Genomic DNA, 24,607 nt, shown 5'->3' with positions numbered 1-24,607 from the left:
TCATGGGCAAAACTGACTCAAAATGGGATAAATTTTATTACCAATTATTTTTTATTACCAATCCATAACAGAGTTGGACAACAATTATATTATAGAATCATATCATAAAATGGCCAGGGTTGAAAAAGACCACAATTGATCATTGAGTTTCAACCCCCCTGCTATGTGCAGGGTCACCAACCACTAGACCAGCCTGGCCTTGAATGCCCCCAGGGATGGGACATCCACAACCTCCTTGGGCAACCCATTCCAGTGTGTCACCACCCTCTGCGTGAAAAACTTCTTCCTAATATCCAACCTAAACCTTCCCTGTCCCAGTTTAAAACCATTCCCCCTTGTCTTATCACTATCCCTTGTAAACAGCCGCTCCCCCTCCTGTTTATACGCTTCCTTCAAGTACTGGAAAGCCACAATGAGGTCTCCCCAAGGCCTTCTCTTCTCCAAGCTAAACAAGCCCAGTTCCCTCAACCTTTCCTCATAGAAGAGGTGCTCCAGCCCTCTGATCATCTTAGTGGCCCACCTCTGGACCTGCTCCAAGAGCTTCACATCCTTCCTGTACTGGTGGCCCCAGGACCCCCAAGTCCTTCTCTGCAGGGCTGCTCTCAAGGAGATCTTCCCCCAGTTTGTATAAGTACCTGGGATTGCCCCAACCCAAGTGCAGCACTCTGCACTTGGCCTTATTGAACCTCATTAGGTTCTCATGGGCCCACTTCTCCAGCCTGTCCAGGTCCCTCTGGATGGCTTCTCTTCCTTCTGATATATCTATCGACTGTACCACTCAGCTTGGTGTCATCCACAACTTGGAGTACTAAAAGCAAAACTAAGGACACCTTCCCTCCATTCCCATTCTTCTTAGACTCACCTTCACTCCTGAGTCTTGGACACCAATCAGCACATGGAAATGGGGAATGGGGACTGCTGTCAATCCATAATGCTTCATCTCTGCCACTCATTCATGGTCACTCCTCTGCACCACTGTTGGGCCCTTTCCCCGGGATGCTGTCCTTCCTGAACTGATCCTGCACGGGCTTCCAACAGACAGTTTTTATTTTATTGATAACATGAGTAGACACTGTTAAATGCATATTTATTTTGCCAAAGTACTGAGGAAAGTGTTTGGAAGAAATGAAATAAAATAAATATAAATCAATAAGCATAAAATAAAAATAAGCATTTAAATATTAAACATGATAAACATAATAGGTAAACACATAATAAATATGAAATAAACATAATAAATATAGTAAAAAATAGAAATAAAAATTGTGTGATGGTCACTTTAGTTCACATAAACTGTACTAGAAAAAAATGAATAGAATAGTAAATAGATGAAATGTTACGTAACTGAGATCCAGAAGAATCATTTTTAATCAAAACAATGGCCTATAAGCCTGTAATCAAAACATTATTCATCACTGAATAATTTTAATAGAGCTAAAACAAATGTAGTAATTAAGGGACTTTTCAAATCTTAAAATTGCTTGACTCTAAGGTAACTAATTGCACTCATACATAAGGTTATTTTCAGGTTTAGTCTCTGCTTTAAATCAACCACTGTGGAATTATTGTTAGTTCTGTTTTTTTGTCATGTCCACTAGAAAGTCCTCCCTAACTCATACAACCCTGTAACGCCTTTGAGCAATTTTCACCAATTTCCATACCAAGGAGATTAATGTGACTGAATAATACTGTTGAATTCTACCATCATTTTTGCAATCCAGAAGTTATATTTTGTTAATACATAAAGCATTTATTGTATATATTGAACTGTTATTTATTTATTTATTTATTTATTTATTTATTTATTTATTTATTTATTTTTAAGACATGAAGGTTGATTCAACTTTCTTGGAAATTTTAGTTAATGTCACACACAATAAAGAGGCTGTAAATACTACTTTTTACTGTCCCATTAAGACTTAGTTTCCTATATCCTGCATCACAGGAGGAATATATATGGAATATGCATAGCTGCAGTTTTGGAAAAAAAATATGCTTAAAATAACAAGCACGGAAACATCAACTTTCTATTTAAAGAAATAGAATATCTGTTAAAAAATTCTGTAGTTTAAGCACACTCTGAATTTTCTGATAATCAGGATTTTCTATGTTGATGGAGTAAACATTAAGGTTTTTTTTGACTGCGAAATAATCAGTCCATACACCAGTATCACTGGAGCTATGGAAATCGATGCTTACACCAATGAACTGCCTCTGTGAAAACTCTGAGAATTCAAAGTGAACTACAGCATTATTTGCATTGCATTAATTACTAGGGAAGTAACTACAACATTTCCAGAGGAAAATGAAGAAAAAGTAGTCTTTTGTAGTCTTGTTTGTAGTCTTTGGCCAGGAATGTGCTGTGCAACTTTTCCTCAAGTTTTTCTGCTTTCCTTGGTAAGGGTTGAAATTAGATGATCATTATGGTCCTTTTCAACCCAGGCCATTCTATCATTCTATGTAAATGTTTATGTAATGATTGTTATCTATATGGGATGGATAACTTACTTGCATGCCACACCTGCAAACCTGAGGCTGGCAAATTTGTGTGCTGGGCCATGTGGCACATTGCTGCCTGTCCATGTGGCTTAGACTGCCCAACAGTCACAGAAACAGTCTTATTAATACCAAAGAAGCAGTGACTCACATGAAACACATTCTTTATCTGGAAAGCTCACTTATAGAGAATCAAGAAGCATCTCATTTTCCCCTATTCATTATCTTTTCTTTTATTATATATATTTGTTCTTCTCTTTGTCAGTGTCTATATGTGCATCTCTCAGATAGCTAATCTCCATCTGGTATTTAGTTAACCTCCACCTGGTATTTATATTCCAGTAAAAAAATGGTATTTTAATCCTAAATAATAAGATAAATGTGATTAAGACCAATGATATTAATTCCTGGGAATGTGAGAACCTGCACTGTTATTAAAAATCAGGATAGTTATATAATGATGTTACTGCCCATGTATTTGCTAAATAGCAAATCCATTTAACATATTCTGCTATTTATACAATACCATCTATTAGACTTTGACTGAGCATCTGTCAATAAGTAGTCTTAAGATAAGATTGTCAAACTATCTTATGAATGACAGATCACATCTGGTTAGGCAAATGAAGAAGCCTCCCCAGCACACTGCTGTTAACTGCATTCAAACTTCACCTCAAGGCTGGTTTAGTATGCTGTAAAAATTTCTGGCTCTGTATTGGATTAAAATTCCCTTTTCCTCAGCACTATTAGTATACATACCTACACTTTCCCCAATCCTCTATACCATAAAAAATGAGATGAAGAAGCATCTGCCTAAAACAAAGCTTCCCTGTTTAACCTCTTGGTTTCTGAATGCTTGGTGTTTTAAGATCATTTCCCTGCCTAATCTTTTCTTTTCCTACATTGAACTCTTGGTCTTTCCATATGAAAATCAACATTTACATTGGGCAAGTACAAAGAAAAAATATCAGAAATATTCACCTTTATTTATTTATTTTTTCTTAATTAGTTACAATCTGACAATACAGACAGATTTAAACTCCTTAAAATATATGGTATCTAATGTGTTTGAAAGCATTTCAGACACTAACCCTACCTAATTGCACCTAGAAACGCACGGTAAAATTGTTGTGCTGCACAAGTCAATTAAGATTAATTAATATAAATCACAGCATTATGAATTTTCTTCCTTTGAGATTTAGAACAGACACTTTAAAATAAAATAAAATAAAAAATCATAAAATCATAAAATCATAAAATAAAGTTCTGATGGGCAGGAATGAACATGGGCAATCAAGAGAAAGAAAGAAACAAACACACCACAAGGATTTATCTTTCTTATAGCTGCCTTTGTTAGCACCTGCTAAGTGAGACTACAAAGAGCCAATGTTCATGCCACCCCTGAAGCTGAATGCTGCCAGTCGGAATAGAAGCTTGGTGGCTTTGACATGAGGAAATGGTTTTGTTATCCCTGCTGGTGTTGCAGTTGAAATTAACTTTTGACGAAAGAAAACAAAAAAAAAAAAAAACAAAAAAAAAAACAGAGGAGACTTTTCTGACAAAGATTTGAACTCTCATATCTTGATGCTGATAAATAAGTGCTTAAACTCAAATTTGTGTGTGTGATATACCATTTATCTTTTGGAGGAGTGAACATGTATATTTCTGAACAGAGTTAAAAGTTTGTCTTTAACAGGAAAAAAAAAGTGTGTTTTTTAGTGTCTCTACACATCTGTTATTCCACTAGGGAAGAAAAACCAAAATAAATGAATCTGCTGTGGTCTGAAAATAAAAATTAAGTTGTTTCCATAATTACGAGAAGAATCAGACCTTTGCTGAACAGTATTGTGTAAATTTCTGATAGAAAAAGAAAATAAACAATATTTTTATCTGTTAAGAAAAATATTTATTTCCACTTTTGGAATCTTCAAATAAACATAAGAGGAATTCACTTTCTTTCAGATCACATTTTGTGCAGAAATTAACCATTTCAGTGATGCTTTTAAATCTTTATTTCACTACAGTAGTGATTTAAAAAAAAAAACAAACTATAAAATCTGGAGTATAGTAGGATGAAATTTTCAGTGCAACTTGTCTCTTCCTTTCTTACCCTCTCCAAAAACTTATTTGCTTTTCTTCTACCTGTCTATTTTAACTCTTACTGAAATTGCCATTTGTGGTATACTAACAGAAAACAAGTGTGCATTTTATCTTTACATTTTAAAAATGTCTTTTTTTTTTTTTTTTAATGAAGCTATGGACTCTGTAGCTTGCCAGATAGTTAACCAAATAAAGCTCTATTAAAAAAAAAGTGCTGAACAAATCTTTCTATGCCTGTTAGAATGGTAAGATGAGGGACTCTAGGGGAGATGGACAACAGAAAAAGCAGGTGATTTCTGAAATTCTCTTATCTTTGTCAGCATTATGTTAGTAAAGCACATTGAAAACCTACACGGAAAAAAAATACTTCAGCCTAACTTGTGAATTTCATAGCCGTTCATTTCATAGCCAGTTTTTCCACTCATCATGTTTCTTTAATGCTTGTAGTAGATTCTCCAAATTTCTTTCCAGTCATGCATCCTTCATCGTTTAATCCAGACCTCTGATAGAAGATGTTACAAAGGATAACCTAGAGAACCCCTAGAGGGTTCCAAGCCAAAAATCATACAAATTTTCAATTTTTTATGCTATTTTGTGTCTGCTAAAGAAAAAAAATACTTTGGTTCCTGAGAAAAATGTAGACAGTTATCTATATACATAATATGAATTCCAGTTTGGGACCACTCTGGGAAGGGAAGGGAAGGGAAGGGAAGGGAAGGGAACGGAGCACTTGTTTTGTGGGATGATGCCACGTGATCAACAAAATCATATTTCTATGGTGATATAACAAGAGCATATGTGCTGTGAATATGCCAGGAAACCTCTCAAACCAAAGGAAGAATGGGACCACGTGCATATAGAGCAACAAGACTCAAACATAAGAACCACGGGAATGTTTAGCAAAACAAAGGGGGTGGTATAACAGGGCTGTGATATAAATGCAATAATTCTGTAAGGTCTGTTTCAGTGTCTGCATAGAGGATTTTTTAATTCCAATCATTCTCTCCCTATCACTGTATAATTTTCTTTGCCATGCAAAGCTTTCATGTCTTTATAGATAAAATTCATCTGATCTGATCTGAAGTAAGCTATCTTTTTCTGAGGAAAGAGAATTAGATTTCTTTTCTTGAATTTCAGTCTGGAGTCTTCAAAGATCATATTATTGATCATATTATTTTTTATCAATAGTGTATAAAAATCTGCTAGCTTGAAGAGTGTAATATAGTTCGTTACATGGAATGTCAGAGTTTTAATTGTTCTAGAGCCTGACATGCTAATATAGAAACCAGGCCAAGACCATAATTCTGCTACCAAATATTAGTGGGCAATACAATAAAAGTGTTTTTGGAAGACTCCTGAAAAAATGGGGAAGAGAGACAGGTTTAGGCTTTCTAGGGGGGCAGGGATTTCTGAATCTGAGGAGGATAAAATGACTATCAGTGAACTTCAGCAGAGATATAGCAATGTCAGTGACAGTTAGGCAAATTAAGGCACAGCTTTGGTAGTAGTTTCTTTTCCACCCTGTCACCTGGAAAGATCGAACTCAGACTGTAGTGTTTCTGAATGAACTTACAAGTACAATCAGAAGTTCAGGTGAGATAATAATGTGTATAACATAGCAGCCCTCTGTGATACATTTTCCTTTCCCTTTCCTCTTTTGTGTTTCAGTAGAATGAGGTAGAGATAAGGAGGTGTGGTAGTAAAAAAAACCTTGTTTTAATTTTAATGCATTGCTCTTTCACAGGTGTTCTAGTGAAGAGAGAGAGTTCATGCCTTGCATTCATTCATACATATCAGCATGTGTATGACATGACCCTTGCAGCTGGGACAGACCAGCAGGTTTGGATCCTTGGCCTACTTCATCAAGTGCTGGGCTCTTGGCAGGCACCCCCAGACACCATCTCCACTGGATTTGCACACCTTGGCATCCTTTTCCCATTTCTTGACCTTTCACTTCACCAGCCTGGTAATCCCCTTTCTACACCCAGCATTTTCCCTGGTAAACAACTCAACCCATGACTTCTTTTTCCCAACTGCACACACTTTTGCAACAGGTGTACCCAAATGTGTTATTTCTGATACTGTTATCTAGGCAATCTCAGCTCTCTATGGTAATACTGATGGTTACACGAATGCTTTTGGCCTTAAAAGATTGTACTCACCCCAAAGGCCCCTAGTAATCCCCCCTCAACTGTCTGTGGAATCTGTTAGCTTCTCACCTATCTCCCACTATAACACTTGTGACATTCAGCCATCCCTCACAATGCTAACTTTTAGTGGATTCCCATGCTGGTATTTGTTACGTTCAACAGTTTCTGGTGTCCTGTCCAGCAGATTTCCACATCCTGCTGTCACTTACCCTGGACCTATGGCATCCTTAGCAGCCTGTGTATTTACCCACAGCCTTAACAGTATGTCCACTGTGACTGACCTGGGGTCTTTGGATTCAGTTTGTTTCCCACTGCTTGAAGAGGATGTGTTGTGATGATCTGTGATGGCAAGGATGTGTCCTTGCAAATGGTTTAACCATTGGAAACCATTATAATGATGTCCTCAGTTAAATGCAGTAGATGCAATTTTTGACATCAACAGTCTTAACAATTCTGACTTCTCCAATACTTGTTTGTGACGAATCTATAGCCTTTATTTTGCCCAAAAATTGGGCTCCTTCATCTGCCATTTGTCTCCTTGTGTTTGATGCTCTGATTTTTTTTTCTTCATTACAGCCATACATATCTTCTAGTCAGAAGGATCAGATACGTCTTCCACACATTTATGATGATCCTTTGTAACATTGCAAACTATCACATCTGCTTGCAAAGTGAACAAAACACAAACAACTATAAAATGCAATTGTTTTTGTTCTTTTCCTACATTACAGGAATACCTGAATTCACAATGTATGTATTTACAACTGATACCTGCACAATTACTAAAAGATATGTTTTTCTGAATTTATAAATCACCACACACTGCCCACTCATTGCTTCTGCTTGCACAGGCCCCCTGTGAAATATAATTAAATAACATTGATTGTTCTGTCTGATATTCCCAAATGAACCTCTTTCAATAATTTGTATGCTTTTGAAACAAACATGGAACAAACCTTTTTTTTAACACTCTGGAAATTTGAGATAGATGAGCGAACAGTACATTTTGTTTAACAATGAGACAAGATCTCTTCAGAGATACTAAAATGATGAGATGGCAAAAGTTGTTTAATGGAGAAAGAGGTCCTCCTGGCCCTTTACTTCAGTGGACCTATATTGGAGCAGTGCTGGGGAGAAGTGAGTTAATGTCAATGCATTCATAATGAGTTATTCCCACTAATCTATATGTTACTGATATATTGTTATCATTCTCTTCTTGCTTTCTACATGTTTTATTCTTAATGAATAACTAAACAGTCATTGCTGCATTCCTGATTCTCAAACTTGTCTTTTTTTTTTTTTTCTGTGTACACTCTTCACTGCTCCATCCTGCCTTGTATCCTAGTTAGACGTAACATAAGCACTCAATAAAAATATCTCTGAATCTCCAGAGCATTCAAACACTTGACACTAGGACGGCTCATTCAAAATGTTCTGTATCCCTTAGTCAAATCACACAATCTATCACTGTATTAAAGGGGATCGTAATAATTGTGTGAGGAGAAGTCCACCAGCTATACTAAAATTGTCTCACCTTATGACAGATTTAAAAAAAAAAATGCCATCTACCTATGTCATCTGCCTCACAGTGCACTTCACAAATGACATGAGACACGAAGCTTCCCATTTTTGTTGGAAGGACGATCCAAACTTGGGGAGCTCACTTTCTCACAGCTTGACTTGATCCCCCATTTTCCTCTTCTCAGGTTTTTCTGGACTTAGCAACAAACATCTTGTTGTAGTCAGTCAGAGTAACACATACTTCAAAATCTGCATCTTTCTTAGTCTTCCAATATATGAGAAGTGTCATAACACAAATAAATAAATTGCTTCTCATGTTCACTAAAGATAGAAAAGAAGCAGTAGTCTTAAATTGCAGCAAAAGATGTTTAGGACTTCGACAGGCTTGCAGGCTTGATTAAAATAAAACATTTAGTTTTCATTTACCTTAATACACTGGTCTGAACGCTGTGATATGTCAGTCTGATGAGCTCTAGTTATCAGGCATCCCTCTACTGAGGGGCAGGGAAAGAGACAAGTGCTTCAGAGCTGTAGCAGCTTCATCTATCTGATTTTGTCTGCTAATGCATGTCTCTCACAGTCCTTACATTAATCATTTAAGTTAAGCATCTGAATGGTAAGTAAAGCCAAACTTCACAATCATTTCCCAAAGATATTTGCAGAAAATTTGTCATAAATAATCTGTAAGAAACACTTTAGGCAAACATTGATCAGGAATGTTTGATGGGCAGGGAAAGACAGGGCTTTTCCTAGTGAATCCCTTTCCCTTCTGCTTGCTGTGATTTTGTAAACTAAATGTTTCATTTTGACAAAGTATCATCTGAGCCATCAAAGAAGTCTGTAAGTACTTGGTGACATGCAGACCCCAAAAATATAATCTGACTGTTTCATCAAAGGCTTGGACTCTCTCCTGAACTTCAATTTTGTTTTATAAATCACCTTTCAAACTTGAGGGCTTCTAACTTATTATTTAAAAATGCTCCATGAGAAATGTTCAGTATAAGAAGATAAACATGAATATTTGGTATACATTATATTCATATTTAAGTCAAGTGTTCCACTCCTGCAATGTATTTCATAGCCAAGAATAAAGAGAGGAAGGGCATTTCCTGTAGGATATGGAATTGAGCAGGACCTTCAATTCTAATTTCTTTTTTGTTCTTTTTTGAAGAACTGAAGAGCTTTGAAATGATGGTTTTGAGACACACTGAACACACCAGTGAAGCACTCAGAACTACTGAGAACATCAAGACTGTTATTATTTTTTTAAATGCTTATTTAAATATACTATCTTACTGAAAAAGAAGCATTTCTTAAGTTAAAATATCCTTTATAATCTTGAAATATTTGAAGAATTATTTCCAACTTTTATTGGCAGTTTTGGAATTCTTTGTACAAAAGCAACCTTTTGTTTTGAGTTTTGCTAAATTTGGAGCAATTAATGTTATGAAGGAAAACAAATGATACAAAAGTAACTAATATGTTTTTTTCTTTATTTTTTTAATAGATCACCTTCTTTCCTTTACTCCTAGTTCCAAATGCAAAGGCTTTTATTGTTGTTATTGACTTCTGAAGACATAAAGTAGTCTATTCAAGCCTTATACAAGTTCTGAGCAATTCCACTTTTTTCCATTCATCCAATATTTCTTATAATGTTAAAATGTGGATAATATTAACTCATTCTATTATTATCTACACTGTAAGAAACAGTAAACTTATTTTCATAGTCAATTCTGCAGAAGTCAAAATGTGCCTGAAACTATTATTTTCTAAAGTTTTGAGCATTTTCCAGTACAACATTCAAGATGCAGAAATCTACACTAAGGATCTTCAAAGATAACATCCACTAAGGATCTTCAAAGATAACAGCTTTTTTTTTTCCTGTTAATTATTATAAATATATATTCTTAATAAATTAATAATATTTTAGTTATTGATACTTTAGGGATCATATTAATAATCCTACTACTTCAGTAGTTTCAAACAGCTAATCTAGAAGCAAAAGCAACAAGTAACTAGTGAGACAGCATGATGAATGAGAAATGTATGCTCTAACTGAATAGACAGCAATTGTAGACTTGAAAATTATCACTTCAAATTGCAACCATAAAACTTTTGTGTAGAAAATATATATTATATTAACAGAGGTCAATTCAGTATACAATATGTGAAGAATCAGGATTTAGAAATGAAACCAGATTTAGAAATGTTTTTGCAATAGATAGTTTAACTAGATATATATATATATGTGATGAAATATATTCACAATGTCCTCTAGCAGTAAACAACATTTTCACAAGAAGCAAATTTATGTGTTATTCTTTTTCCTGGTGAGTTTTATTTCCTAATATCTAGGGCAAGGACAGCTAGTTAATCTTGTATGGCTTCTTATTTGTGAGGAACTCTTCTGACTTGCCTATTTACAATGGCCAAATTGTAATCAGTGATTTGCTTGTGTCATAATTCAATTTGTGCCATGCATAGTATATTTAGCTTTGTTTGTAGTCTTGTTTTGGAAAGTGTGAAGTTTTATTTATTTATTTATTTATTTTTGTAGCTCTTTAAAAAGAACACTGTAGGCAGAAGATAAAAGGGCTTACCAAACTGATACACTTCAAAACTGTGTATTTATTGCCAGTGCTATTAATGCAAGTAGTGAAATACAAATTAACAGCAGTACATTAAAAGCGAGCTCCTACTGCTATTCCCAAATACTGTAAAAATATTACATAATTAATAATTTTCCAAATATGCAATTTGTTTCATGACTTATGCAAAGTGATTCTTTCTAGTGTTTCATTTTATTGCTTCAGCCTGAGATTCTTTGCTGAAATTTGTGACTGCATATTTCTATGGTAACCCTGGAGAAAGGAAAGGGAGAGTGCCCAGGGAAAAGAAGGAAGGATGCTGCAAGAAGGAAAATAACATGAAACTGAGAAAAACAACCAATGATGAAACAAAATGTATCACAACAGCTTTCAGAAGAGATTAGATCTACACAAATAAAACTCCACGAGAGAAGAAAAATAAATGAAAGGCATATTTTTAATACAATTGTTCTGGATAAGATATCCCTTTTATTATCTATGCACATAAAATATGGAGGCAGTGGGAAGAAAAGTAGGAGAATATGATAGGTTTAACAGGTGTTGTAAGTATCCTAATATCATCCCATGTTCCTTGTATAATTTACAGTGAATGTAGCATTTTACCTAGCTATATATATCTAAGTGCATTCCTCTATATAGCTAAGGCACATACAGTCATCTTAAAAAAGTGATTTAATCTGATCAGATGTGCCTAGCTTCTCTCCATTGATTGTGTCAACTGACTGACTGACTTCTAATGCAGGTATATGATTTAGGCACTTATAGTTGTCATCTCTTTTGATTGTAGTGGGAAAAGAATAATGTGCCACTATCTGAATGCTTGGTTTTATTAGTAGCACTTAATATAATTTTAAAACAACCTAAATATCTATATATTTTAATGTAATTTAATGTAATTTGATGTAATTTGGGGGGGGGGGGGGGATGAAGTAGGAAAAAAACAAGTCTTTGGAGTCATTATAAAGAGTGACCAATTCAGATGAAGCTTTGTGTTTAAGCACTGATGTATTACAGAATCAAAGAATCACTGAAAGGTTATGGTTGGAAAAGATCGCCAGATGTGGTTTGCTCCAACCTCTGCTCCATCAGGGACACCAGAGCAGGATGCCCAGGACCACATCCAGGTGACTCTTGGAGGTGAGAAGCTCCTCAGCAACCTATGTCAGTGCTACACTATCTGTACAGCACAGAAGTGCTTCTTGATGTTCACAGAGCACCTTCTGAGTTTCAGTTTGTATTCATTGCCATTGCACTGACAAAAGCTTGTCTCCATTCTCTTTGTACCCTCACTTCAGGTATTTACGGGCACTGATGAGGTCTCCTTGAGCCTCTGGTTTTCCAGGCTGAGCAGTCCCAACACTTTCAGGCTCTCCTCATAGGAGAGGTGCTTCAGGCCCTTCAGCATCTTGGTGACCCTCTGTTGAACTCTTTCCAGTACATCTGCATCTCTCTTGTACTGAGAGGCCCAGAACTGGATACATAGCTCCAGGTGTAGGTGGGTAGAGGGGGAGGATCACTTCATTTGACCTGCTGTCAGTATTTTGTTTCATGCAGCCAAGAATCACACCAGCCTTCTTAGCAGTAGGAGCACATTGCTGGCTCATTCTCAACTTGATGTCCACCAGGACTACCGTCAGATTGGGTGTCCCTCAATATTTCCTGGTGCCTGAGGTTGTTCCTCACCTGGTGCAGGAGTCATGACCTCTCATAGAACTTTGTGAGATTATTATCAGCCCACACCTCCAGGTTGTGGAAGTCCCTCTGGATGGTAGCGCTCTGATAAATCAGCCACTCCACTGAATTTCATGTCATCTTCAAATTTACTAAGGGTAAATTACTCCATCATCCAGACTGCTAATGAAAATACCCAGCACTGACCTGGTGATTCTACTGTATACTGGCCTTCAACTAGGCTTTGCACCATTGACCATTACTCACTGGGCCTGGCTGTTCTGCCAGTTTTCATTTCACCTCGTTGTCTACTAATCCCAATCATATTTCAACAGTTTCTCTGTGAAGATCTCATGGACAACATAGTCAAAGATCTTAATGAAGTCCAGGAAGACAGTATTCTGTCTATTAAGAATAGACTATTCAGTATCTACTGCTCTTTTATCAGTTTGATCATTTAGTTATAGAAGTTTATCAGGTGTCAGGAATTAATTCCCCTTGGCGAATCCATGCTGATTACTGCAGATAATTTTCTTCTTCTTTGTGTGCATATAAATGGTTTCCAGAATTAGCCTTTCAGGGACTGAGGTGAGGCTGACTGATCAGTAGTTCTATGGATCCTCCCTCTTGTTTTTCATTACCAAGAGTAGCCTTTCAATGACATCTGCCTGTTCCCTTGGCAAAATATCTAGAAATCTAGAATCATGGCACAATTCCATATATTTCAGGATCATTGGGTGGTCAAAAGATGTTTACAATGGAAGGAGAATCTCTTCAAGATCAATTTTTCTTGTCTCAGCCCCCTTACTACATAATCAATGTCGTATAGAGGCTATGACTGCTGAATTTGACATACATCTAGACATAATTGAAATTGTGCACTTTCTTATAGAGGTCACCACAGCTCGTCACCTCCTTATTATTCTATAGTTAGGTGTCCTTCTTCATGAGACATAAGGGTAATTGGAGGCAAGTACTTGTCAACATTTAAAATAGACAGTAGATTATTTAAAAAATGAATTGCCCTGCATATGGCCTGCTCTAGCTAATGTTACTCTTTTCTTCCTACAGCTATTACAACAATGTGGGCACTTGTACTTTTTCTGCTACTTGTGGGAGATCAACAGTGGATTTCACACATATTGTTCAGAAGGATTATTACGTAGAAACACTATCATGCAAAGTGGATTCTAACATCAATGTTGTTGTTGTAAGCAAACTGAATACCAGCTTTGATACTTTGAGACTTCAGTTTTTACTCCAATGAGTACAATGAGAACATTTAAATGAACTATGTTTTTCCTGCTGATTAGGTTGGCTGGTGTTGCTTTGTTTTTGAGAGAGTAAACCTATTGTTTTGAGAGCTATGGTGATTGTGACAGAAGTTTGCTTTATTCCTGATCTTGAAGTCATTGCATATGAGAATAAACAATGATAAATTGTGTAAAAAGGTGAAGCCAGGTCTTAAATCACTGTCATCCATCAACATAAGAGTGTGACTACTAGGTTTTTTTATTATTACTTTTTTTCATTATCTTGTGTAAAGAAACCTAAATGATACATAAAAAGTTAGGGTTTAAGGAATATAGATTACATAAAAAAAAAAATAATAGCTATTTCATGAGGAAAACAAAACAGAATCAAACTGTCAAATCAGCTACAAAGCTACTCAAAATAAATAAAATAATGAAAGCAAATTTTATTGAAGTGTACACTTTAATTATCTTCTGCTTTTTCACCTGATGCAACGTGACAAATTCATAATTTTATGTTAAATAATTTGTTTTGATTTTTGATGAGAAACAATAATGCAAGTAGTAGTAGTAGTACTTGTATGTCCTCTTTAAAATAGATAAATATGTCTATGATGTCTGAATATATCTCACTTCATCCACTACCCCACCTATTCAATATGCATCGCTGTGCGCAAAAGCGATCAAGCATGTTATGTACATGCTGTCAATGCAGTAAGAGAATTCAAAAAATTATATAAAAAAAAATTATATAAAAAAATGACAGATTCCATCCTGCCAAATAATCACTTAAACAGAATTACATTCTCTTCCGTCCTTTTCATAAACATCTAGAGGATTAAAATACATACCTGAGCAGAAATCTGTTTGGTTATCTGTTATCAGGTATTGAGGGGGAGTGATTTTTAGATTTGCTTTTTAGCATGAAGAATATTTTAACCATCATCATTCCAATTACTTAAAAATTTTATTTCATCCACATAGTCTCCATCTGGTAATACTTATTGACTTTGCAAAAAACATTTGTCTAGATTTGATTATTTAAAAGAAAATATATATGATGCCAGTCTTCTCTAAAAGACAAGGAAAAAAAAACATTTAAAAATAAGCATAGCAAAGAATATATTTTTCTCACAGAATATCTTATTATAATATAGCAAAATACTAAATACAGGTTAGACATTATTACCAGATGATAATATTTTCAAAGACAACGTACTGAATCTCCATACATGATGCCAAAACTGAGTATTATTGCTATGCATCTTCACATAAATTGGTTGATTAAGTACACCACAGGAAGCCAATTAAGTAATAGCTAACTATCATAATCACATCAGAAATACAGTCTGCTTGTCTGTCACATTTCCCTCTGTGACACCGTTTGTCCATGGAGGTGAGCTCAGCATGATTTCATATTCCCTTGCTCACTTTCACATGTGCACTTGACTTGCAGTAACCCACATGTTTCATAATAATTGGCTACTCATAAGGATGATAAACAGGGACACATGAGTTGGAGTTTTCTAGGTCACAGTCTATTAGTCATTAACGGTTTGGTAGGGCTCGTATATGGTAAGACCAGAATCTCAAAGGGTCTCACTGCTCATTGCATTCCCCCTACAGCTACACAGTACCAATATCCATACAGTATTTCTGGAATATGGTATTTGATGTATTATACATGATAGATGACTGCATTAGTGTCCATGACACATCAAGAGAATGAAATGTGAGGTCCCTTACAAATGATAGCAATTTATGTACATGAGGAATATGCACATATTTGATTCTGCCTGTCTTTGTGGCTTACTATATTGATAAGATGGCTCAAAACCAGTTCTCTGCAGACAGCCCCCAAAATGCTTAAACTTTAAAAATAACATTATTTTCAATTTTTATTTTTATTGTGTTTTATGTGTCCTATAAATATACATAAGGATCAGAATCAGCTTTTACACATTTCTAAAGCCAAAACACTTACTGTTTTGATAATCACTCTGGGTCCAGGATTAGGTTTATCCATCAAACAACTTTTTTGAGTTACTTGTTACTAATTGTAACAAAATTAATATATTATTAAGTGAATTAAAAAATATACAAAATGACACAGTTTGTCCTGGTTCAGCCTAGTTCTGTGACAAGAGATGAAGGGACGAATGGTCCCATGCCCCGGGAAAAGGGAAAGGGAGGAGGGGAAAAGTAGGGAGATGGGACCTAGATGAGAAAAAATACAGTAGCACTGATCTAAGGGAGAAAACTAGTTTTCTAAATATGATAGTGGAATTTGAAATAGCGCAATATAATGCAATATAAATGGAATTGAAGTTAATAAATCAAATAAATGAGCAAGAGAGTGTCTGAAACTGAAGGACTTAATCTAATGTTGTAGGTGAGATGGCTAGGGAGCACACACAACAGAGACGAGCAGAAAGAGAGCTAGTCTTGTGTTTCCCACACAGTTTTATCTTTCCCTCTGAATGGAAAATGGAAACAGAATAATGAAGACTTCTGGGAGCTGTAGTTCATTCTTCTCTTCTGGGTCATACTTTTCTTCTGGGACCAGGCACCCAGAACTATCAACAGTCCTCAGAACTACAGTGTGAAATCTTTATCTCCCAGTGAGTTACATGATGTTATGAAGTGGAATACTGATAACAAAAATCATAAGACCGTAACACAACAACATGAAAAAAAAATTATTTGGAGTTCATGGTACCTATAAAAATATAGAATCTGGTTGCAAAGTGTCCAGAGACTTTGTATCTGCTCAGCCTGTGACAAAATCCTAACATGGGATAGGTTTATGTCATAAACACTTTCACACGAGTCCCAGAACAACTTCAATTAAAGTTCAGTAACAAAACCACCAAACAAATTTCTTTATATAGTTCTTCACACTGCAATTTTATTTATTTATTTATTTATGAGGCATATCCAATTTAAATGGTATGTTCCTGTCCTTCAAAAAACAATTAGCAATCTTTAGATGCTTTCATATTACAAAATTGTTTTTGTCTGTTCACCTGTTCACAGATTTGCATCTCAGGAATGAAACGCAAACACTGTTCAATAGAGAGAAATCTACACTCCATACTGCACTGTACTGTACATTATTCATTAGGGCACAACAGTGCACAGAAATATAAGACAGAAAATGAGGAATGCAGTTCTGTTGATACAACTTTCATAGAATACCAGGACATAAAATGAAATATGTATTCAACTCAACAGTGACTCACACATTTGAAATGAATTGGAAATTTGGATAAGCAGAAAGTAATGATTCATGTGGGAATTTTACCAGGAGGAAGGAACTTTCCTCTAGAGCCTTGCTTAAAGTCCGAAAAGGTCTTAAAAATCTGTGTGAGTTATAAATGTGAATTATATCCTTTTGTATTTTTGATTAATAGACTTGAAGAGTAATTAGTACCCTACTGCTTTTCTTTTTGTTGCAGAAATTGATGATTTCATCAAATAAAAAGATAGAAAACCCTAACATAAGAAACATAAAATATAGCTTTGATTTCCAGAGTATGGTCAATCCATGGGTCTGGAAAAATCTAAGAAGAAATCACAGAACATCCAGAACACCTAAAGTGGAGTTTCCAGCTTACCAATACCTGTATTTCCTGTTGACCATAACAGCCTAAGACCAATAGTATTTAGGTCATAAAATATTTGAGGTCATTGTAGGGCAATTTCACTTGATTCATAACATAGAAACAGAAAATTTGAGCAGGTAGAGGATGCTAGAAGTCCTTAAGAGAAAAATATAACAATAATGCTAATAACAACACTGAAAAAAAAAAAAACAATCACAAATAGAAAAGCAATTACCATATCAATACTGAAGACTCCAGATTTAATATTAATTTTTCAAGCTTTTTTTTTAGAGGTAAATTGATGTTGTTTAAAAACAGAATATGTGAAAATAATCACTAAATAGAACTTACAATCTAATAGATAAACTATTGATAACAGTACATTTAGTTATGACTTTTTATGAGTTGAATTCACCAATCCACGTTCTACTCTGATAAATTTTAAAAAAGGAAAAAAATCATTATCACTTAAATTCAGTAAAGGAGTTGAAATCTTTCACCATTTTTACACCAGAGAACATCTATATTAGGGAATAAAATTTATTTGTGAATATCTTACTTCCATAAAGTGTTTTACAGACATATAAACATCCAAAGATTAGAGAAAATACCCAGGGGATGATTTCTCCTGTGCAAATGTTTTTTGATCCTGTCAGGTATAAAAGTGTTTTAAAATAAAATTGAAAGGTCCCTAGAAAAATTACTCTCTAAAATGGGAATAAGCTAATGATACTGTATCTCTCTTAATTCTTTTAGCCCAAGAGAGAACTACAAAGAAGCGGATAAAAGAAAAGAGTATTCAGAACAAACTTGCTCAATAGTATTTCTATTTCCTGCTTTTCTTTGTGTATAATTGTATCCAGTGCTCTGAGAGATGCAACTGGCAGAATGTTCTCATAGGCAGGTAAATGTAAGAAAGAAGGATTTGTTTGGCTCATTAATTATGAAAATTATAGATTATTATTATTATTATTATTATTAGTAGTAGTAGTAGTAGTAGTAGTAGTAGTAGTAACTTAGCTTGCAAGACATTTCTGAAAGTCATCAGATCCAACCTCCCACTCAGACCATGGCCAACCTTTGAACTATATTTTGTTTCAGCTTTAAGTCACAGTTGGGCCCTGAATATCTCTAAGGGTGGAGATTTCCCAGCCTCTCTGACCTACTTCTTGCGATGTCTGTGCTCTCACATTGTGAACACTTTTTCTTCTAACAACTGTTCAGAATTTCTACTGTTGTAATATATGTCTGTTGTCTCTAGTACATTTAATGTACACCTCCAAGAAGAATCTAGCTCCATATTCACTATACTCTCCTGCTAGATATTTCAACTAGCTCCCTATCTCTGTGTGTGTGTGTGCACGTGTGCGTGTGTGTGTGTTGATGAATACATTTGTACACCAGACCCCACCAGACCCCTGAACATCTTGGTGGCCCTGAACTGGATTATTTATTCTTTTTTTCCTTGTACACAGAAGCTCCAAACTGGGCACAACACTTTGGATGTGCAATAAAGAAAATAGCCACCTTCTTTGTCTTGCTGGCTACACTCTTTCTCTTACTAATATGCAGTTGCTCATTTATGTGAGGACACATCACTGAATAACATCCAGCTTCTCAGTGAGACACACAAGCCCTTATCAGCTCAGATGTTTGTCCTTATAGGAGCACTGTGGGAACTGTGATTGTTCAGTCTGGAGAAGAGAAGGCTCAGGGGAAACCTTATCACTCTCTACAACTCCCTGAATGGAAGTTGTGGTGAGATGGGGTTGATATCTTCTCCCAGATAACAGTGATAGGACAAGAGGGAATGGTCTCAAGTTGTACTGGAATGGTCTGCCCAGAAAGGAGATTTAGTCACCATCCCTGAAGGTGTTTATGAAAAGGGTTGGATGTGCCACTTGGTTTAGTAGACATGGTTGGCTGATGGTCGGACTAGATGATCTCTGTGGTCTTTTCCAGCCTTAATGATTCTATGCTTCTATGACTCTATTCTGTCTTGTTCCATTTCAAAAATTTTCTGCCAATTTCCTCCTGTTCAACATCATGCAATTCATCCCATTGTTCAAGCCAGCAGCAAAAACATTAAACAACATCAGCCCCAGTGTCAAGCCTTGACAGGTATTGCAATATCTTTCTTTTTCCAAGCTGTACTGTGTTCCACACGTGTGACCATGACATACTGACCAGGCTGTAGTGCTGCTTCAAGAAGAAATTAAAGAAAGGATCAATATATATATATATATTTTTTTTTTTTCTGACAGTTCTTTCACTGTATTCATACAGAGACATTATTCAGCTAGTCCCTAATTTGCCTCTACTATATTGAGCACAGATTTTTTATTTTTCCCCAATATTATTTAATATTCCTCTGGATACTTAATTACTTATTAATCTCTACCACTACTTTTGAGAGACAGATGTTTAAATGTTTTTCATGCCTTCTTATGACAAGGTGCAAGATTTCAGAGTTTATCACTCACTGGGTCAGGCACAAACAGTTGTAAAGAATTATTCTTTATTTAAAAGGTTTAGTATGTGACATGGGAAGTTCATACTGTATTCATATTCTAATTGTACATAAACATCTTCCACCTCCACTCTGTGCTGAAGAAAAGATAGCAGGATTATAAGGTCTGAGCTCATAAATATCAGATAATCTGTCACAAGGAATTTGGAGATCTCTGTTTATAGAGAGTACATAAGTACAATTCATATAGTCCTAGACTGGTTATTTCAGTTATGTTTCATTATTTTTCTGGTGTAGCAGAGCGTAATATTACTAGTACAATTGGATGTGTCAGATCAAAAATATGGTGCACCAGTCTGAGAAATTAAACACAGATTTTCTTTTCTTCTATTTTTATTTGGGGGGAGGGAGAGTCCAAATGCAACAGAACTCTCACATATAGTTAAAACTATTTAAAACTCAAAATTTGCAGTTATGATCCATGTGCAAAACAATGCATCTCCATCCAAGCACATAGCAAAATTGCAGTTTCATTTTGGTTGTTAATAAGGGAAATGCCAACACAGAAGGTTAGCAGGTTAGCAGGCTGGTCATGTTTGGGACTACATGACTTAAATCTGGCTCACTCAGTAGGTCCCGGTTTAGCATCTATTAAACTCATGCAGCTCTGTGTGATTGAAAAGGGAGGAGAACTGTGGCTTCATACAAAAATCTACCTCAGCTACTCTGACTTCAAGGCAAATATGCAGAATGTGCTGCATGCAAAATTTAAAGAAATAAAAAATATATATATATAATGCTGTAGGGATACAATTATATGTGGAAAATAAATAAATAAATAAATCAGAGAAAGTGAATGTGATCTTTCCTACCACCTATGCTTATGGAAGACTCTTTCTTATCTTCAGGAAATGGTTTGGCTTTCTGCCTTTCTCCAGTTGAAAAGCTGGAGAAACAGAGGAGGTGGTGAATAACTTCTGAGATGGCAGCACAACATCACAAACAAAACAGAGATTGGATGGTCAGCTCTGTTCACTAGACAGTACCTATTTTTTCAGGGAAAACTGACTTTCTGCCTTTCATTCCTGTCCAAATATCATTAGGTATCTGAGAGGCAAGTAATGAAATACAATGATGGTAAAGTTAAAAATTCTTGGAACACTAAGTATCCAAGAGCAGTAAGGTAACAAAGGCTCCAGGGTCGTATCTACAACACTGATGCACTTCCCTAATTCACTACAAAGTGACTTCATAGACGTGGGAGCTTAGAAGAAATAAAGTGCTGAAAAATTCTATTCTCCAACCAGATGAACCTCTACAATAAATTGCATTATACTTCAAAACTATGTCTGTGTAATGTTTTGAGGGTATTGACTGACATTATACTAATCTTATCTCCTTAGCCAGCACTTTGGAAATTTGTAGAACAGCAGAAATTCACTCAGTATCGTGGATGTGAATAAACTCACTTCCTTAATGAATACTCTGTGACAAGTATCTGCTTCCTTTTGTTGTACTATATTTAAATCTGTGCAGGAGTTACATCTGACAGTAGGGTTTTGATGGAGCACAAGACTCACTATTAACAATATTTGCTCCTGAAATTTTGATTTGTGGTGGATCATACTGATTCCCAATAGGATTTCTCACCTGGGAATATGGTTGTGTTTATACTGAAAAATTCTGGTTTAAAAAAGGGTGATATTAAAAATTAAATATTTGAAAAAAGATTATTGTCAATACAGCAGAAAAGCATGGATAGTTATGTACAAAATACTTGTATAGCAAATATGGTCATGGTAAATAAGTAACTCCATTATAATAATCAAAAAGTTTAATTGTATGTCAGGACTATTATTCTCATTTTTTTGAGTCATGTTTATTTGCAGTCCAACTGTGCTTTAGGTGTCAAGATTATAAAATTGGTGCACAGTTAGCTAAGATCTTAATTCTGGGCCAGTATTTGGCAACAACCTACACACTAGGATGGGGCCATTGGCAATCTGATGTACTGGGTTTGGAGCTAGATGATCTTCAAGATCCCTTCCTAAACAAGCCATTCTATGAGTAGTTTTTGTTTTAACAAACAAACAAACAAACAAACAAACAAAAAAGTGTTGCCCAGTAGGCAAAGTAGATTGTTGACTATCTGTGTATGTCACTGTTCATGCAAAAAGCATGCGTACAATAGCCTTATTAAAAAGTAAGTAAATACATTCTAGAATGTCACATAAGGTATATGGAGCTCTAAATCAGTTTATGGATAAGCATATAAATGCAAAAGACAAAAGACTGTCACAAACTGGTAATGTCCACCTCTTGGTAACCTGTAAACAATAAAGGAAGAAGAAATAAGACATTGTTGTAGCTCACACAATAACCAGAAAAAAAGAGTTGAGTCATCAAATCTGGAAATAGAACAGACTACTGAGGAGCAATGGGTCAAATGTTGTCCGCAAAAACAGAGTGAGCAAAATAACACAATGATTTGTATCCCGAGGATAAGTCTCAGTCTCTGGGGAGAAGGTCTGGACCACAAAAAGGATAATATTCTCTGACCAGCTGTGGATTCCCTCCCTTTCCTTAAAACTTCATAAAATAAAATAAAATAAAATAAAATAAAGTAAAATAAATAATAATAATAAAAAAAGTAAAAAAAAATAGTGCTACTAAGATCTCTTTTGGAGCAGAACTTAAAAAATTATTAACTGTAGGTGACATCCAGAAAGTTTTGATCTTAACTAATTGAGTAACAGAATACTCTTTGGTTTCAAATGTGATGGCTTTAATTTGTATAAGCCTTTTAAAAAATTCACCTTATGGGTCTCTTTTGATCTCCAGGATGACTGTGCTCACAGAGTTCACTATAGGCAAGCACAATCTACAGGGAAATTGGTTATTTCCTCAGTCCTGCCCTTGCAATTCATGCAGAAAGTCCAAACTAAATGTATACAGTATAAAGATTAGATTAGAACACTCACATGTTTGCTGTGCTTAATAAGGACAACATCCTGTAGACTTCAGAATGTAGTATACCCACCTAACTGTGTAAGGAGATTAAAGGAGATTATTGTTGGACACATATTGTATAAAAGACACATCCCAGTCAACCTTTTTTTTTTTTTTTTTTTTTTTAAGCAGGAAAGAAGACAGATTAAGGGAAAAAAAAAGAAGTTCATTAATTATAATGCTGTCTAATTCTTAGTAGCTAAAATGTTCATTGAGAGTTCATAGAACAAAGTATTATGTGCTCACACCATCTTTCATGTTAATTTTTCAGCAATGAATTGGCAGGTTATTATTTGATTTTTTTTTTTTTTCATTATTTTTTAGTTCATTGGTCAGAAGAGACAGGCTGAAGAGAGCATACCTCCTCTGATGAATGAGAAAGGAGAACTGGCTACAACAGATATGGATAAGGCTGAAGTACTCAGTGAGTTCTTTGCCTCATTCTTCACTGGCAGCCAGGGTTCTCATATTTCTCACATCCTCGAACCTCACATCCCTGAATCTCTTGGTGGGAACAGGGGGAGAAGATTGCCCACCACTGTAAGAGCAGAAGAAGTCCAAGACATTCTCATGAGACTGAATGTGTACAAGTCTATGGGGCCAGATGTCCTGTGTCTCAGCCCCTAAGGGAGCTGGCTGCTGCGGTTGCTGAGATACCATCACTACCATTTATAAGAAAGGAAGGAAGAAGGACCCAGGAACCTACAGGTTGGTGAGCCACACCTCTGTGCCTCAGAAGATCATGGAACAGATCCTTCTGGAAGACTTGTTAAGGCACATGATGGGTGAGCCAGCATGGTTTCACCAAGGTAAGGTCATGCCACACCAATCTGGTGGTCTTCTCTGAGAGAGCGATAGCACTGGTTGACAAGGGAAAGCTAATGATGCCGTCTACCTGGATTTCTGCCTGGCCTTGACATAGTCTCCCACCACATTCTTATCTCTGGATTGCAGAGATATGGATTTGGAGTATTTATTGGATAAGGAATTAATTGGAAGGTCATACCCAGAAGACTGTGGTCCTTGGCTCTATGCCCAGGTGGAGGCCAGTGATGAGTGGGTCTGTCTTGGGTCCACTACCCTTTAACATCCTTATCATTGACATAGATGATGAGATTCAGTACATCCTCAGTAAGCTTGCTTACAAAACAAAGCTGAGAATTGTAGTTGCTACAGAGGTGGAAGAGGTGTTATCCAGAGGGAACCATAGAATCATAGAATGGCTTGAGTTGAATGATCATCGAGTCACAATGATCATCGAGTTTCAACCCCCCTGCTATGTGCAGGGTTGCCAACCACTAGACCAGGCTGCTCAGAGCCACATCCGGCCTGGCCTTGAATGCCTCCAGGGCATCCAAAACCTCCTTGGGCAACCTGTTCCACTGTGTCACCACCCTCTGCGTGAAAAACTTCCTCCTAATATCCAACCTAAACCTCCCCTGTCCCAGTTTAAAACCATTCCCCCTTGTCCTATCACTATCCACCCTCGTAAACAGCTGCTCCCCTTCCTGTTTATAGGCTCCCTTCAAGTAATGGAAGGCCACAATGAGGTCTCCCAAGGCCTTCTCTTTTCCAAGCTAAACAAGCCCAGTTCCCTCAATCTTTCCTCATAGGAGAGGTGCTCCAGCCCTCTGATCATCTTAGTGGCCCACCTCTGGACCCGCTCCAAGAGCTTCACATCCTTCCTGTACTGGTTGCCCCAGGCCTGGACGCAGTACTCCAG

General features: G+C 36.1%; 2 long non-coding RNA genes across 4 annotated transcripts in view; one reads left to right on the top strand and one right to left on the bottom strand.

Moving 5' to 3' along the window:
• Nucleotides 1-24,607, bottom strand: part of LOC121108184 — a 138,361-nt gene that overhangs the window by 5,264 nt on the left and 108,490 nt on the right. For all 3 annotated transcript variants that reach the window (XR_005842497.1, XR_005842503.1, XR_005842506.1), the window contains one exon: nucleotides 863-1,028. This is a non-coding gene — a long non-coding RNA (uncharacterized LOC121108184). The remainder of the gene's footprint in view (nucleotides 1-862; nucleotides 1,029-24,607) is intronic.
• On the top strand, nucleotides 5,827-14,477 carry LOC112531595. The gene is made up of 3 exons (XR_003073479.2): nucleotides 5,827-6,562; nucleotides 11,891-12,013; nucleotides 13,619-14,477. It is a non-coding gene; the product is annotated as an uncharacterized LOC112531595 (long non-coding RNA).

Source organism: Gallus gallus, chromosome 1, assembly GCF_016699485.2.
Source record: "Gallus gallus isolate bGalGal1 chromosome 1, bGalGal1.mat.broiler.GRCg7b, whole genome shotgun sequence".
NCBI classification, from domain to species: Eukaryota; Metazoa; Chordata; class Aves; order Galliformes; family Phasianidae; genus Gallus; species Gallus gallus.
The sequence above is the reverse complement of the archived record's forward strand: the minus strand, read 5'-3'. Positions and strand labels throughout refer to the sequence as shown.